Here is a 15,790-nt window from a genome sequence, read left to right as displayed (position 1 = left end):
TATGTGGGTCTCGGGGTGCTATCTACAAGGGGCTGGGGGGATGGACTACATTTTCAAAGACTTTCTCTGAGGTCAAGAGAGGCCAAAGTACTTCTTCTCAATTTTTTCCTTTTCATTTGTTTTTTTTTTTTTTTTGAGACAGAGTCTTGCTCTGTCACCCAGGCTGGAGTGCAGTGGCGCAATCTCAGCTCACTGCAAGCTCCAGCCCCCCGCGTTCAAGCAATTCTCCTGTCTCAGCCTCCCAAGTAGCTGGGACTACAGTCGCCCGCCACCATGCATGTCTAATTTTTTTTGTATTTTTTTTTTTTTTTAGTAGAGACAGGGTTTCACCATGTTGCCCAGGCTGGTGTTGAACTCATGAGCTCAGGCAATCCACCTGCCTCGGCTTCCCAAAGTGCTAGGATTATAGGCGAGAGCCACCTCGCCCGGCCCTTTTTCGCCCTTATCTAGGCAACTGACTGGCCTTGACTGGTATCAGCAACAGATCCCTCCATCCCCCCAGAGACTATTCAGGAAAGGCACTGAGAAACTTCCATACACCCATGGAGAGGGAGAAGTAATGAACGGTGGAGTCGGGATCTGAACCCAGAGCTGGGGCTCACCAGTCAAGTGTTCTTTACTCTCCACCACAGCTGCCAGTATTATTAAACATGGGCTGGGATAGTTGGTCACTTTCTGTCTTTCCAAACATTAGAACAGTAAAAGGCCCAAAGAACAGAAAACCAGAACACCCATGATCATTTTGTGAACAGTCTAGAGTGGGCAATGAATATGTGTATGTTCATATGTATGCATGTGCATATGTGTGTGACATCTATATGTGTTTTGTATGCATCCATATATACACTGATGTATATATGTCTGCATGTTTGTATGTATGTACCTATACCACCATATGGAAGCCTATTATTTTTGTAAATTCTATTCATATTGATGTTGATTTTAATTTTATATTTCCTTGTCCTTCAAGGCAAATTCCTAAAGACACAACAGCAATTTTAGCGGAGGGCAAAAAGTGCTCTAGAATAATTTTAAAATTGAAATGTATTTTTATGTATTATTAAAGAATTATAATCTTATTGAAGAAAATGTAAAAAAAAAAATGAACCTCTCTGAATTGGAGTGCCCTAGCATAATGACCACTGGCATTTGCAATCATTTCTTCCAGCCTCCTTTCTTAAGATTTTTTTCTCTTCTCTCTCTCTCTCTCTATATATATATATTTACAACTCTTGGGTAAGGTATGTTAAATCCGGAAAATAATAATATAACTGACAGTATTAGCCATTACTTCCTCCTCCAGTGGATTTTAAATTCCTTAAGGCAGGAACCATGTCTTACTCAACTTTCTATTTCTGATTTTTCTCTTCCCCCTTAAGGCCTACTACAGTGACTTGTATCTAGCAAGTATTCAATGAGTGCTGCTGAATCATATTTTGCATGGAAATTGTAGAAGACTGAAGAAATCCTGGGAATAAAGATTCGAGTGTCAAATGAATGAAGAGTTTTAAATTGAAGACATAGTAATAAAGTATGCTCTTCCCAGGAGACTAGACTGATTCCAAATATGCACTCAACATCGGGATTTCTATTTTCTCCAAGGTAAGAGTGTTCCAATTTATTGAATCCATTCACAACATGGGCAGGTTCCTGTCATTCAAATCAAGTTGGCCTTCAGTAATGGATTTATGCAACACAAACATGCAAAATAGATTTTTATTAACAAATGCCCCTGTTCAGTCTCCAAGGGAAGTGGCAGAACTGCTTTCTCATGATAAAGAGGATTAACTAAATGAAGAACTGCAGTTAATCTCTGAGTTTGCCCTGATTGTTCTGCAGTGCTCTTTTTGAAAATAAAATTGGAAGGTCTTGATGCAACTGAAGTCTTGCCATTGCGCCCTTATTCAAACTGCAAAAGGAATGCCAAGTCTGGATGGTGTGTGTTGTGTGTCAGACAGACAATCTCACTTTCGTATAATTTTTTTTTTTTGAGATGAAGTCTCACTCTGTCACCCAAGCTGGAGTGCAGTGGCACAATCTCAGCTCACTGCAACCTCTGCCTACCAAGCTCAAGCAATTACAGGTGCCTGCCACCACACCTGGCTAATTTTTGTATTTTTAGTAGAGATGGGGTTTCACCATGTTGGCCAGGCTGGTCTTGAACTCCTGACCTCAAGTGATCCATCTGCCTCTGCCTCCCAAAGTGATGGGATTACAGTGAGCCACTGCACCTGACCCTGTCTAAAATTTTGAATTTTAAAATATTGCAATAATCATGATGTCAAAATAACATGAAATTTTAATAGAATCATTGTATTTGGGTTTGTCATCTCATTGATTCTTCTTCCCAATATGTAAATCTGTATAGTAGTGGTCTCTCAGCCTGTGCTTAAATGTTTTCATTGTTGGGGAACTATAGTCCCCACCCCCAAATCAATCTATAAATGTAGAAGTTTCTTATATTGAGCTGAAGACTGTCTCCCTGCACCTCCTACTCATTAATAGAATTTCTAAGGGAGACAGATAATGAGTTATAGTTGCCCATTAAAGTTTGCAAGAAGTGGAGACCTATAGTTTATCTCTGCAGATCCATCTATCCCCCAGGGTGACCCAGGAGCTTTTAGATACCCGACCTTAGCTGAGAAGGTTGCATGACAGATACAGATTTCAGGGTGTCAGAGGTAGATAAAAATAGAGTTTTTCTGCAAAGATAGCAGAGGTTTTTTAAATCCCATAGAAGGGTGGAGATAGAACAGAACTGGGTGGGGTAACCTGAGGTATGTGTATCGGGGATTGCGGGAGGGGAGTTCATTGGATAACAGAGGAGAAAATAAATTTCAAGGCAGAGGGGCCTCTGGGAACCAGGAAAGGGGCATGGAACATGAACACAAAAAAGATTTTGAGTTCAAATTTAGAATGCCCTAGATTTTTTACTTGACCCTTAACCTCATTGTCCAACTCATTTTCTATTTCTCTCTGGAGTACCAAGGTGAGGGGACAGTGAAATGGGCCATCCTCAGTGAGCTGGCTACACAGGAAAACTTCTAAAAATAGTTCGAATAACAATGACCATTTGTAATGAAGTGCCAAGGCTTTTACCTATATCAGCTATGGGAACTTTTTCAAAATAACAAAATTTTAAAACATTTTTTTAAAGACGGGGGTCTCACTCTGTTGCCCAGCCTATAGTATGATGGCACCATCATAGCTCACTACAGCCCAAAACATCTGGGCTTAAGAGATCCTCCTGCCTCAACCTCCTGAGTGGTTGGGATTACAGGCATGTGCCACCATGCCTGGTTATGTTAATCCTTGCCACCACCCTCCTGAGTCATCCTCATTTTACCAATGAGGGAACTGAGGCTCAGACAGATAACCTGTTGAAAGCAAGACAAACTAGCAAGAGAGCCAGGATTCAAATAAGATCTGTTTAACTCCAGAGCCCATCATCTAACCTTCATACTATACTGCCCTTGTGCTGGAGCTCTCCATGGTCATGAACAAGAGGTGGGGAAAGGGTGGTGTATGTGGGCAAGGGGCGCATGTGTGTACAGTATCTTCTGATCTTCTGCCTACCCTGCCCGCAGACACATGCAATAGAGAACATTGGAAATGAGAGAACAAACTTAACTATACAACCTGAGGTCATCAGAAGAATGAAAAGAGATGAACATTTACTGAGAATCAACTATATGCCAAGCAGAGTGTCAGGAGCTTATGATATTAATAAGCCATATAATGGCTATAAGAAATAATAAGGCCTTCTTTAAAACTACAAGTTCCAGGCCGGGTGTGGTGGCTCATGCCTGCAATCCCAGCACTTTGGGAGGCCAAGGCGGGTGGATCACCTGAGGTTGGGAGTTCGAGACCAGCCTGACCAACATGGTGAAACCCCGTCTCTACTAAAAATACAAAATTAGCCAGGCGTGGTGGCGCATGCCTGTAATCCCAGCTACTCGGGAGGCTGAGGCAAGAGAATTGCTTGAACCCAGGAGGTGGAGGTTGTGGCAAGCCAAGATCACACCATTGCACTCCAGCCTGGGCAACAAGAGTGAAACCTTATCTCAAATAATAATAATAATAATAATAAAATAAAAAAACCCACCACAACAAACAAACAAACAAAAAACCCTACAAGTTCCCCATCATAGGACCTGTAGGATAATAATTTTATTGAATTCATATAATAAATGAATGTAGACCCTAATTCTACATGCCTAATATATTTATCTAATTAATAATAGATGGAAAAAGTTTCACAAAAATGTAAAAATAAGATTAAATTAGCACTGCTTATGAGCACAAAACAAGATGCTATGCTAGTGAGACCCTATGCCATCAAGTATAAAATGAATATGACACAGCATACCCCATCACACACACACACACACACACACAAGACAGGATGTGTGTTTGAATCTACACAAGATGGCATATGCTGAGGATCACACATGAGTAGGCAAATGAGAAAAAATGGAGGGATGCAGGTTTTATATAAAGAAGGAGAATAGATGAGAGCTATTTCACTGTCCTTGAATTTCAAGGTTTAGCTTTTGCAAAACTGAAAAAAATCTAAAAAAAAAAACCTCTTTTGTTCATGCACATAAAGCAAATCCCAAACTACTCACTAAAATGACTGACAGTAACTGAGCCAGAGGTGTGTTTTGGGAGCCATCTGTGAAGACACACTGCTTGTAGTTGTTTCCAGTGGGACTTCTAGGGAGGAGAGTGGCTGGCTTGTTGAGTTTCAGACAAAGTGCATGTGTGATATCAGGTTTTCCTTTGCTGATAGCTGTGTCCAGGTCAAATAAATCATAACTGCTCATCTCCCTGTGGCTTCTAAACCATCACCTGCCCTCAACCTTTCTAGTCTCTCCCTTCCTGGGCTATTTTTCCATCTCTTAGAAGCCAAATACAGTTGTAGTTTCTCCTGTTTACAGATCACTCTTAAAAGCACTGGTGAATTCTGCTTTGTCCATTTTGCCCATTCCATTCCAAGACGCTGATCTTTTGTCTCTCTGGTTTCCAAATGCCTACGTGTTTTCATGTAAAAGAGCTAAGAGATTGGAACATTGCTAGAGATTGTTGATGTGATGTACGCTAATAGGAGAGAGGTGGCATCTATGAGCCTCTGAGTTTATTTTCAAAGAAAATGGAAGAGATTAAAAACCAAGGTGCAAATAGTGTGCCATTAATGCGCGGTGATACAGGGTCTTGAGAAATGGCATCTCCTGCACACACAGCGATGGGAACCCGAGCATGTGGTGCCAAGTGTTGGCTCTCAGGAAGTCAAGGTGGCACTGCTTGCAATAGTTACACTCTCTCCTCTCTTTTACTGATTCCCCTGCATAGTGATAGGCAAGGTAGATGCTATGGCCATTTAATATTCTTATCAACAGCATAGTAGCCCAGAGAGTATCTGTTCTCTTGTACATTTTCATAAGCAGCAAATCTTTTAGCCAGATCAACAACATGCTGGTTTCTACCCACATCTATGCAAAACATGAACTAATGTTTTGATGAAATAGGATTGCTGCATTGTAATGAAGTAGGAAAATGAGCCACATTTATCTCTTCTTTCTTTTCCCATATGTAGTAGTGACTGGTGTATCATTAACAACCAACTCTGAGGGTGATGGAGAGAAGCCCTGATTTGTAGTGTTTGTTGATTTCCATGGTGTAAATAATCTCATCATTGCTGATTTCAAGTTTCCAACCTGTAGTCACTGAATGTGGCATTGGGAAGACAGGTGCACAGCTGGCTCCAGCATAACACTGCCTACACGGTCTACCAAACTAAGTGAATAAGATTCTACAAGGAAGGCCAGGTGCGGTTGCTCAGGCCTGTAATCCCAGCACTTTGGAAGGCCGAGGCGGGCAGATCACCTGAGGTCAGGAGTTCCAGACCAGCCTGGCCAACGTGGTGAAACCCCGTTTCTACTAAAAATACAAAAATTAGCCAGGTGTGGTGGCGGCACTTGCCTGTAGTCCCAGCTACTTGGAAGGCTGAGGCAGGAGAAATCGCTTAAACCCAGGAAATGGAGGTTGCAGTGAGCTGAGATCATGCCATTGCTGAGATCAGCCTGGGTGACAAGAGTGAACCTCTGTCTCAAAAATAAATAAATAAATAAATAAATAAATACTAAGATTCTACAAGGAAAACATCCCTAGAGTTGGAACTCTAATATTTCTCATGATTGAGTCCTGACTTGGCAAACTATTACATTCAAACTAAGATAAATGAGTTACTTACTATGATATGATCATAGTATTAAATTTTTGATATGTATGTCCTGTCCAAGTGGACCATAACACTATGATTAACTCTAAAAATAAGTACTACCACTTAAAGCTGACTTCACACTGTCTATATTCACACATTGCTCTGTGCTTTCCTGATAAGTCACAAAATTAGATGTTTGTGCAGCTCTTTTAGTAAATGATTGTAATTTCTTAGGTGTCATTTGTATCCCCACGGGGACTCCAGGATATAAGCAATATAATCCCTTCAAAAGGGAATCCCTTTTGAAGTATTCTTACCAAAGGATTTTTGTTGACTCTCTTAAAATAATTTCATCTCCTTTTCTCTGGAGAGCCTGCCCATGGAGTTCAAATTGCCAACCTGAAGGTCTGCAAATAGGAACAAGAAGACAGGCAGAGGCAAATACAAAGAAATGATTTATCAGTGAAAAGAAAGATCTTTGAAAAGTATTCTAAGCTTTGGGACTTGAAGGAGACAATGAAAGTCTTGAGATTTAAAATCATCAGATTCCTATATTGTTCTAATAATATCAAAAAGGAGAGAGAAAGAGAGAGAGAGAGAGAGAGAGAGAGGATGGTGGTGAGGGGGAGAGAAAGAGAGAGAGAGAGAGACACACACATACACATCTAAGAAAGAGCTACTCCGAGAGACTGAATATCTTTAAGTGATAAGCTTGTTCCAGGCATATAGTCTTATCTTTGTTGCCTTTTTCTTTTAAACAGCCATCTTCATCCCTTGAGTTATTTCTAGGAAGTAGAAGCAGAATCTATCACTCCCTTCAGTCAACTTAACATAATGTAAAACATCATCTGATATCAATCATGAAATTGCGACTGCTCTTCTCACCTTTTTATCTCTTCCTCCTTCCCCTGCATGTTTTATGTTCTATAGAGAATAGGATATACAACAGTAGCTTATCTCCACACTAAGTCATGGTGTATGCAGCTATTTGAAATAGACGTACTGCACTCTCTTGCAGCTATTTGAAATAGACGTACTGCACTCTCTTGCAGCTACTTGAAATAGACGTACTGTAATCTCTTCCACCCCTGCCGGCTGGGAACTTTCACTTCCCTTTCTGTTGCAGGATATCAGCTCTCACCATGATGATTGTTTTCTCTCCTTTCTTAGTGTTAAGGGCACAAGAAGTGCAGTAGGAGAGGTAAAGAAGGCTAACATTCTGCCAGTGCCCTTCCATCTCCTGAGAGAAATGAGGCGGTGGCACAGGCAGAGGAATGAGGTGTCTGGCAGGGCAACAAGGCAGTGGCAGAACTTTGTAAGCAACTCAGTGTCTTTGTAAGATAGTGATGTCTTTATGTTCCTTAATTAATGGTCACACTCTTTGGCAGCAAAGTTTGTAATCCTGCATCTCCTGATCCTGTAAGCATAGACATATAATTGCCACTTTCCCATCTTATTCTAGAGTACACTCTTGGTTTAGATCGTTTTATTGCAGCCCATGGGTGTTTTTTGTGCTCTTCTTGTGTGTTTTTTCTATTCAAAAAGCACAAAAGGTGATACTCACTTTTCTTTCTCTTCCTAGTCAGTTCATACTTTAAAGAAATGTAATAGGAGGGGAAGTATTTTAAGATAAAGCCAGGGGAGGCTAGGTGCAGTGGCTCACACCTGTAATCCCAGCACTTTGGGAAGCTGAGGCGGGTGGATCACCTGAGGTCAGGAATTCCAGACCAGCCTGGCCAACATGGCAAAACCCCGTCTCTACTAAAAAAAAAAAAAAAAAAAAAAAAAAAAAAAAAAAATTCGCTGGGTGTGGTGATGCATGCCTGTAGTCCCAGCTACTTAGGAGGCTGAGGCAGGAGATCCCTTGAACCTGGGAGGCAAAGGTTGCAGTGAACTGAGTTTGCACCACTGCCCTCCAGCCTGGATGACAGAGTGAGACTTGGTCTAAAAAAAAAAAAAATAGAACCAGGAGAGAGAATTCCCCAACTTTATTTGGCAATAATTTCCAGTGTCTTAAAGCATTGATGCAATTCTTGGGACCTTGCAGGGTAGCTGCTTGGTGAAAAAAAAAAAAAGTGCTTCCTGAGTAAATTGATAAAAGGATGCCCAAAAATAAGGTGTTTCAGCTTTGCTACCTGGACCTATCTTTGGGCTACCACAGACAGAGATTTCCTCTGGGTCTCCTTTGTGCTGGAGGAGTAGGAGGAGATAGGCTCTGCTTTTTTGTGACTTCTCGATGGGGGTTATTACTTGAGTGTGATTAGTGCTTTTGGCTGTATTTGCTCTTTGGCTTTACTTCTTGAGAACTAGAGATATTTGGCTATTGCAAACCACCTAATTGTTCTCAACTCTACCAGTGTGTTAGCCCAGGCTGGTTGTGCATGTTACCTTGTCATTTGTTGTTTCCTGATGAGCCAAGGAAATGAATGGATCAATACAAATATCTGTGCTTTTGTAACCAAGGCTGAAGTAACAAAAAGGAAGCTTTCAATTGAGGGAATGAATACTTCCTCCTGACCAGTGAGGGAAAAGTCACAATAGGACTGAGACTGGGTTTCCCAGTTTAGGCTTGGATTATTCAAAACTTTCAGTTGGGTGGGATTAGTGGACAGTCAAGACATTTTGTTCAGGGGCATATGGTGGAGCCAGTTGCCCCTACATACTTTGCCCAATAACTACTATTTTAGAGGAGGGGAGTTTCTAACATATCTGACTGAGCTATCCAATTGTGCATAGTGACTAATAGGTAAAAGCCATTTGAAAATATAAAGTACTATTTCCATGAATGTCATTATCCATACTATTTCTGACAATAATTATAATATAATATGCTTTGTACTTCAGGTAAGGGCTTTTCTTTTCTAATATAGAAAAGATGTTGTCAGATATCCTTGTTGACTTTACACCTGCTTATGGCAGAAGGCTGAGGGTGATGTCTTAGGTGTTCCTGACACACTGATTCACAGTGAGAATTGAACTGATTCTCTGCTAAGTCCCAGAGAAAGTATTAGAATTGAGTGGAGACTACAAAAACATACAGATCCTCCTTGGTGATAGTAATAGGCACTTGGTATTCAAAGCCATTTTCACCCTTGCCAGTTGGATTGACACTCTTGCTAGTGTATTTTAAGATTTATGTCTCTGTACAGGGTTATGGTGTTGATTATACTGCCCTTGTATGGCCTGTGTAACCTCGTGAAAATTGGCTATCACAGCTGGGAAAAGTACAGGACAGATCTCAGCTGTTCCCAAAATGTGTAAGTGAAGGCAGGGCCCAAATGATTGAAGACAAATCATCAGATGAAAAGAACACATAAATATCTGTGTCCAGGGAGACTGCTTATGCTTTCATCTTTAAAATACAACAAGGGGATGAAAACACACTCACATATATGTGTATATGTGTATTTGTTAAGAGATGAGAAGGTAGATAATATAGTCAACACTTGGGACTATGTGGTATTTGTCCTATGCAAACCCTGCTCACTTTATGACAGAGTACATGACATGGGCTGTTTTTGCTGCACCACCAGAAATGCTTGCATGGCTGTGTCTGCCATCTTCCAGCAATTCCTGGCCAGAAAACAAAAGCATTCCTTAGTGGATTCAAAAGAAAAATGAGAACATGACCAGGTACATTCCAAGAGGATACACTGGAGGAGAACAGAGCAGGACTTATGCAAAAAGCATGCATGACAACACATGTTTATACTGTCCAAAGGCTGAGCTCCTCATTTTTGTCAAGCTGAAAAAAAATCACTATTAGAATATTTGGATATGGTTTGTTAGAAAAACAGACACTGACACTTTTTTTTCCTGCATTGAGTTACTGAGTTGTAAAAATATGAAACCATTTGGGATAAATTAAATTAAATAAAGATTAGATAGGGATTCATTCCCAAAGTCAATACTCAAGGCCAGTTGTTAGCTGAAGTGTGATGTTTGCAGAAACTTCTGTCAGACCTGTGATTTCAGCAAGCAAGCAATTTGGGACAGTCTTTGATAGCTGGGGTCCATCTAAATCAAATAAGTGATAGCGTGGTAGAGAGGGAATATTTTCAGTCTGGGGCATTTGGGTCATGTCCTATCAGTCACTATTTTGGCAAGATCCTGTTGGTCATGGCATATAACATTAGTCTTGGCAGGAATAGTGCTTGGAAGAAAATTTACCTGTTGGGAATAAATTTTTCCCTGCTTAACATCTTCTTCCCTTCCTCTCTCCCTTTCTTCCCTTCTTTCTTCCTTCTTTTCCTTCCTTCCTCTCTCTGTCCCTTATTTTCTTTTTTCTTTCCTCACTTTGATAAATCTCTAAAGTGGAGAGGAACCTGCTATGCTGTGGGCAACCATTAAGCATTGCTTACATTAGAACTGCCCGGAGTTTTCAGACCAGTGTGGGCAAATATGTTTGAGAGGAACTTTAACAAGACTGAATGTTGTCCTCACACCTGTAATCCCAGCACTTTGGGAGGCCCAGGCGGGTGGATCACTTGAGGTCAGGAGTTTGAGACCAGCCTGGCCGACATGGTGAAACCCCGTCTCTACTGAAAATACAAAAATTAGCCAGGTGTGATAACACCAGCCTGTAATCCCAGCTACCAGAGGGGACTGAGGCAGGAGAATTGCTTGAACCTGGGAGGCAGAGGTTGCAGTGAACTGAGATTGTGCCACTGCACTCCAGCCTGGGCAACAGAGTAAGATTCTGTCTCAAAAAAAAAAAAAAAAAGAAGATTGCATGTTAAAGCCTGCTGTAAAGTCTCAGAAAGCCAACAAAGACATTGTTAGAGGGTAATTCCACAGATGCTGAGTATGCCTGAGTTGCTAAACCACACTTGTAACAACCTATTTCAAAATCAGTTCTTCCAGTATTAGCCCATAACCTACTTCTAAACTAGATCAGAAAAGGCAGAGAATTCACTGAGAGGTTAAGGAGACCAGGCGGTGAGGAATTATCAGGGGAAGGGTTGTTTTCTTCAATTATCTCACACCCTGTGAGAGGTCTTCAAGAAAACCAGTTTGGAAACATGACTGCTGATCCTGGAAGTTTGGGGGAGGGCACAGAATCTGGGAGCTAATGTATTTCTGGGGAAGTCTAGAGTTGGAAAGATGGTGTCTTCCTCTTGAAGAACAAAACATCAGGGCTATACTGGAAAGGTCTGCACATGCAGTCTGAGGGACAAAGGTATCTGATCTTAAGGGCTACAAGTGCTCACAGTAGAGGGTTTCTGGTATTGATCATCTTGTAGGGATCTTCCCCAAGGGTCCTGGTTGGAGGGTGAAGTGACCCATTAGAGGGACGGATCTGAGGAGGGGTGCTGAGAGGAAGTGATGAGCAGCCAGCCTGCTGGGGAGATCTCTGAAGAACCTCCAAAGTACTCCATGGGAGGAAAAAATCAGCCTTTGTTGTCTGCTATACTCAAAGAGCATTGGGGCCAGACTACCATCTGGTCAAGGAAGATTTTTCTTCTCTCTTACCCTTAATCCCCATGGCGAATGCTGTGGTATACAACAGATACTTCTTTTCAGGAAAGAAACTCATTTCCCCCAGGTTTTAGGAGTGCTTCAGGAAGATGGCCCTCAGCCTTTAACTTTCTATGGGGGTTGCCTCAGCTGAAGAAATTTGCCTTGCCCAATGTCACAGCTGAAGCGAGCAGCCCATTCAATGACTGATTCACATAGAAGACAAATGAATCCCCAGCCTCTCATGCAGGGCAACTCTGAAGGCCCACCATAGCTCCAGAGCTCTCTGTGGGGACATCTGAATGAAGCTTTAGTCAGATTGCTCAGATTCTCCCTTAGTCCCATCCCTTCCCCACGTGTGGATCCCCAAAGCACTCCTTGCACATCTATCTCCATCTCAGCGTCTGCTTCCTACAACACTGCAACCTGCAACACTCCTCATCCTGCACCTGGTCTGCAGGGGCCACAAGCTGCAGTCAGCAGATGGTGGAGGAGACGGAGCACCTCCCTCTTCCACTGCAGGTTCCTAAGTCGAAAACAGACCTCCCAGGGGGAGGAAGGATCTTTCAACTGCATGTGATTCTTAGACTGGACCATTTAAAATTAAAGGCTGTCCAAAATGAACTACGAGACAGGTCAGATCTTTCATGATGAGGAAAGAAGAGGTTAATGTGAGTTTAATGGAGAGCGTGTGCACAACTGCTTTCCATTCATTCCTTTAATGAACTGATTACAGTAGCATACATTATAAGAATCTGGGTTTTGAAATCTGTCCTGGGTTTGAGTCCAAATTCTGTCACTTACCCTTATGTGACCTTGAGCAGTTCACTTCGCCTCTTGAAGCCACAGTTTCTAAACTATGAAATGGAGACGGTAGTAGATTGCTGTGAGGATTAAATGAGATTGTATGCAAAGCTTTGAGCACAGCACCTGGCATGGAGAAAACATTCAGACTTGCTCTCCTCTTGAGTAGCTTCTATGGTTTCTGCCCATGCATGACTCTCCTGGAACAGGAAATGTGCAGACAGTGATATCTCAGGCCAGGCTCTATCTCTTCTCATGGATGAGTGCAAGAGAGTAAATCATAAAGAGAGCTTATATAAATCTCATACCATTTGATTTCTCATGATAAAATTGTAAATGGAGGCAATGATTCTTTGCAACTTCAATCGGCTTGTTGCAATCATATCTTTTTTTTAAAACTGTTTTATGGCAACTTGTATTCAATTTACTGGACCCACTTATCAGCAAAACCAGCTTTTCTCTTGCAATTGCCTAGCAGATTCTTACTTGGCTGCTGATACCTGACCAGGTTGAGGTCTGAAAATTTTGTTGATTTGTGTTCTATCCTCCCTTTCTTTCCTATCTGTTATTGGTTTAGCGATATGCGAGTCTTCCTGTCTCTCCTACATGCTAAAGGACTCCTTGGCCAGGTTTTCTAGTTGTCACTTGTTCCTCCTCCATTGGTTTCTCCTGTCCTCGTTTCACTGCTTTCTCTGCTGGAATTTATAGTCTCCCCTATCCATGACTTGGGATGAATTCAATGATCTCTGATGAGTATAAGTCAAGGAGCTTTCTTCTTGGAGAGCCTAAAACTTTTGGTTGCCTTTCCCGCATGGTACATACATTGACTTTGACACTCGTATCAGAATTGTAGGAGGTACACATGTTCAGCTAACCATAGATCTAGCAATTAGTTTAGTATAATTCAATTTCTTTGTGTCACTAAAATTCAAGTTGCACAATCTTTGGGAAAAATCCTAAGTATACTTATGATTTATTATATTAGAATTTTACTTATGTATCTATAGTAGTCAAATAAATAATTGGTCAATTGGCTAACAGAATTAAAAGGGAGAGAAATGGCATGGCCCTTTTACTATAGTGTTAAATATAGCATATTCCTCACATGCCCCTTCATAATAAAGAGATTAAAGCCTGCAGAGTTCAATGTATCATTCTGAAGCTGCGAATATTACTAAATTATAACCCTACATCTAAGTGAATATCAGGCCCAACTGGTCAGTTTTGGGAAAGACGCCCTGAGTATGTATCTTGTTCCATAGTGATACCTTAGTTGCATCAAGTAAATTAGTATCTGTTTTCTAAAGAAAGACTTTGTATTTTATGTTTAATTCTGTTAAGCAACTCTGAGAGCCAACTTCCTGCTTAGTGACTTTTCCCAACCACTCTGACCTGCCTTCCCAAACCAGCTTGCATATCTCAAATTCTGGAAATGTGTGTTTTTCTACAGCATAATATGCTGTCTCGATAGGGAACTATTGATTTAGGGTTCTTTTCTGCACCATTAATCTTAACATTTGATCATAATCTTATGCTACTCCTAGTCTCATTAGAGTTTGCCTATTTATAGAACTGTAAATTCCTCTTTCTCAGCATTTATGATTTCTCAGAATTTTGAATCCCCACGGCGCTTATAAAATCTTAAATATACACCAGAAACTCAATATTTGTCAAGTTGAAATTTTGAGTTTCCATTTAGCAAAACCAAACTTTGTCCTTTTGCTAAGATCATCGAAATGTGTAGCCATGTTTTCTTTTTAGAAGCTTATTCCCATTTGGGTAATTTTCTCCAGTATCTTCTCCCCAGCTCACCCTTCAGCCCAGGTTCCCCTGCACCTGTAGCTATGTTACAACTATACTTGTTTGCTTCTCCAACAAGATCAAGCTGAAATAATTTTCCATCTTGTTTTGTTTTATTTATCTTGTGTCTCCATGGCCTGGCACTAATCAACTGCCAAGATGAATGATTTTGGAAAAAATAGGAGTGGTCTGAGCATAATTGGAGGAGAAGTGTTAAAAGAGGGAAATGAAAGATATTTAATGTGCCTCTTCCAACTCTGTATATCAATTTACTAGTTTTTATAACTTGAAACCAATCTATCAGGTTGACATGTTGTCAGGCAATCTTGGTTCATGACAGGTTCACTAATTCTTCCTCTATTATTTATACTCTGCCTACATTTAAAACTCAGCCATTGGAGTGGCTTAAAGTAAAAACAAAGACCAGAAATATAACATCATTAGGACTAGGATAAGAACTAGAACCACTGAATCAGGAGGGAGGAGGGGATCACTGGCCTACAAAACCTAAAATCAAAGAAACTTCTAGCCACCAAGCATAAAAATTAACTCTGAGCTTTCTGAATTTCATTGCTAGGAAATGAATATGTCACATTCTGCCTTCAAAAGATACTGTATAGTGTACAGAAGCTATCAGTAGCTTGAACAAAGGTTGAGATGGTGCACACTGGCTTAGATTTAAGTGATTTGCTGTAGAAAAATGACTCCCACTGTCAAGTATGTTGAAGATCTAAGGAGTCACTGCATTCCTCTTTAGTACAAGTGAACAAATGGTGATGTCAGAGGTGTTACATAGTTTTATGGCACGTACTGTACAAAAATACCAACAATGGATTCTTTCAAAAGAACATAAAAGAAAAGCATGACCACTATTACAGTCAAAGTCTGTTTTACCTGGGTGTCCAAATGCAGTAAATACACATCATTCTCCTATCACTTGACTTAAGGTTAGGTTTCAGTTTCAAAAATGTAAGCATGATTAAGAATTACAGTGTGGCTTATATTATCTTCATATATTTCCTTTTTTACTGTTGAGTTGCACATACTTTATGCTGGGTACCATGATTGATACATAAAAGATCACCTCAGATAATCAAAGTGGAATTTAGAATTCTGGGTGATTTTGAAGTGTTCTCAATTCCATGGCTGTGAGCACAAAGGCCAAATGAAGTGCCAACTTAGGCAACTGTCTGATTAACCTAATCCATCTACACTGAGTCAGGAGAATTCAGATTTTTTTTGTTGCCTACCAGAAGCTTTTAGTTGCGCTAGACTATTTCAACTATCCTATTTTTTACTTATTTATTCTTAGGACAGCCATTTTCTAATTTTCTGGGTTGATGTGATGGATTGTGTCCAAGGCTCTACTGCAAGGCCAAACCTTGTGACCAAACCATAGCATCTTGACAGATTCAATTAGGTAAAGCATCTTGGTTGAGTCCCCACAGCTGGTTGATTGTCAACTAAGCCAACACGACAACCAGGGTTTCTAACTCTCAGAAATAT

General features: G+C 40.7%; 1 long non-coding RNA gene across 1 annotated transcript; it reads right to left on the bottom strand.

Moving 5' to 3' along the window:
* Positions 1-12,383: 12,383 nt before the first annotated feature.
* LOC129532311 (uncharacterized) lies at positions 12,384-15,328 on the bottom strand. Its single transcript, XR_008677996.2, has 2 exons — positions 15,179-15,328; positions 12,384-12,684 (listed from the first exon to the last, which is right to left on the bottom strand). It is a non-coding gene; the product is annotated as an uncharacterized lncRNA (long non-coding RNA).
* Positions 15,329-15,790: the final 462 nt, after the last annotated feature.

Source organism: Gorilla gorilla, chromosome 1, assembly GCF_029281585.2.
Source record: "Gorilla gorilla gorilla isolate KB3781 chromosome 1, NHGRI_mGorGor1-v2.1_pri, whole genome shotgun sequence".
Classification (NCBI taxonomy): Eukaryota; Metazoa; Chordata; class Mammalia; order Primates; family Hominidae; genus Gorilla; species Gorilla gorilla.
This window is presented reverse-complemented; position numbering and strand designations above follow the sequence as displayed.